The 2,500-nt window shown below is 32.4% G+C and overlaps 1 protein-coding gene across 2 annotated transcripts in view; it reads left to right on the top strand.

The window, feature by feature from the left end:
• LOC115218862 (protocadherin beta-16) overlaps nucleotides 1-2,500 on the top strand; it is a 41,948-nt gene that overhangs the window by 38,572 nt on the left and 876 nt on the right. For both annotated transcript variants that reach the window (XM_029788814.2, XM_036508608.1), the window contains one exon: nucleotides 2,230-2,500. This exon is cut by the window's right edge and continues 876 nt beyond it. The gene's annotated coding sequence lies outside the window, so the exon portion shown is untranslated. The remainder of the gene's footprint in view (nucleotides 1-2,229) is intronic.

Below are 2,500 nucleotides of genomic sequence, written 5' to 3'. Positions count from 1 at the left end.
TACAGGCATCCAGCAACAGGACCTCTGTAATGCCATGATGGACCGTGAAGTCTGGCGTAGCATGGTAAATTCCATTGTCTCGACCACGGTCGAACAATGATGATGATGATGATGATGGACTGGAGCAATGTGAAATTATGTATTTTGCTTAGCAACACAATACATTGCCTGGTTCCAGGAACTGAAATCACAATCTTATGATCACGTGTGCAACACCAGAACCACTAAGCTGCAAGTCTACACGCAAACGTGCATACAACTATATGTCTGTGTGTGTGTCTGTGTGTGTCTGCATGCAAGAGGAAAGAGAGAAAGGCAAAAGATGATCCTTAGAAGTGAGAAGCAGAGTTAGACTTGTAAGAACAAGAAGGAGTAAATCCTATGGAGATATCTTTATATATAAAAGTGAAGTTGTGTGTCTGTCTCCTACGATCTAGATTCCTAACTACTCCCACATTTTGCGGTGCAGTTTAACCAAAACCGGGTATTTTATAGTCGTAATTCATATCGAGCCCTTCTGGGTATTAGCACACGTCTACGATGAGTCTACGATTTTAAAAAAATTTACCATCATTTTTTTTCCATTTTAATGCATTTTTTCGCTATTATATAAGGGAAGTAACTCTCTAAAAATGTCTACGATAAGTCAACGATTTAAAAAAAAATTTACCATAATTTTTTTTCCATTTTAATGCATTTTTTTGCTATTTTTTGGCTATAACTCTCTAAAAATGCTTATATAGTTATTTCCCTTACAAACCCGAGCAACGCCGGGCGATACTGCTAGTATATTAATAAGAGTGAGATGGACGAACATCAAGATGCTGCAGTTTTTGTGATATCAATGTACCTTTAATTATCTCTTTCTCCATCTTTTCCTGTCACTTCATTTTCTTTTCTCCGTTTCCCTCCCCCCCACTTGACCTCTTTTTCTCTCTTTGAAGTCTTTATAAATTGCATCTTTACGTATAAAATAATTATTTCACTAAAATGACATATATATAACATCCCAATTCCCAATTTCTATTCCTGTATGTTATTTATTTTAATAATTACTGGTATCTTTATATATTATATATATGTAAAGCATAATATGTTATACATGTATGTATATTGTTGTAATTTTCATCTTAGCAAATAAATAAATAAATTGACATAATATAATGTCTAAAAGTTGATGAATACCACCGCTTGATCCCCTCCATTTTCTTATTGCTCTATATATAAATATATATATTGTAAGGATTTTGGGGACAATAACTGATGAGGAAACAGTACATCTATGTGTTGTGTGTGTATTTTCGGTTTGTACCTCTGTTGAGCTTCTGTTTTAATTCCTGAAACTCTCCATTTTCTGCTTATATATATATATATATATAGATAAGAAACATAAACATAACAACGTAAGAAATTTGAAAAGCTAAACGCGAAACCGGTCTTTCTTCTAAACTATGTCATTGTAAGAAAAAAATTTATAATATTCTTCAGACATATTGACTCAAATATATATTCTTTAACCTTTTAAAACAAGCCTTCTGTAGTTTTTTCACTTTTTACTATTTTCTATATATATGTATATATATATATACATATATATATAGATAAAGGGTGAAATATAATTAATTTAATAAAATCAACAAATTTCACCAAGTAGTATTTCGGTATGGAAAAGGACCATATTCGGTAAAAGTTTATATAATTATAACAATGTGGGTCTTTGCAACAAGTTGCTAGACCACATACTGAAAGTATTAGAAATAGCAGCCTGAGGACTGCTATTTCCTTTTACTACAAAAATATGTCTCCACAGACAACATTTTGCCGCATAATGAGTTACAAATACTGTTGTCTGTGGAGACATATTTTTGTAGTAAAAGGAAATAGCAGTCCTCTGGCTGCTATTTCTAATACTTTCGGTATGTGGTCTAGCAACTTGTTGCAAAGATCCTCATTGTTATATATATATATAGTAGAAAATACTTACCTAAGATACCATGCAATAGAACTGAACCTAAAGTTATGTGTCTGCAAAGCAAGTTTGTGAACCATATAGACATACTTTTACTTAATATATTTTGAGATTTCATACAATTCAATATATTTTTTAACGTTCTAAAATATGTACCAGTGACAAAATAGCTTTGAACCACCAATGTGCAGTTATATTACCAACCATTTCATTTGAGATAAGAGGAGATTTTAATAGTATATATTTTTCTCTTCTTACAGGTTTCCCTCATCAAGTATTTCATGTATTTCCAAGACCAAATTACCAGAATTCAAGGCAAAAGTGTCAAGAATTTTTTTTTCTCTGAAAAGCTTTATTCTGAGGACGACACAACTGTAATTATTTTGACCAATTCCCAGAGATATTTGGTAAAAGTGATGCATATTTCAATAGGACAACCACTTCATTTTGATGGACAACACATCAACCAACCATAAGAATCAAATCACTCACTAATCTCCAGTTTTATTTCCCCCCCACCCACCTACCACC

This window comes from Octopus sinensis, linkage group LG14, assembly GCF_006345805.1.
Source record: "Octopus sinensis linkage group LG14, ASM634580v1, whole genome shotgun sequence".
Taxonomy (NCBI): Eukaryota; Metazoa; Mollusca; class Cephalopoda; order Octopoda; family Octopodidae; genus Octopus; species Octopus sinensis.
The sequence above is the reverse complement of the archived record's forward strand: the minus strand, read 5'-3'. Positions and strand labels throughout refer to the sequence as shown.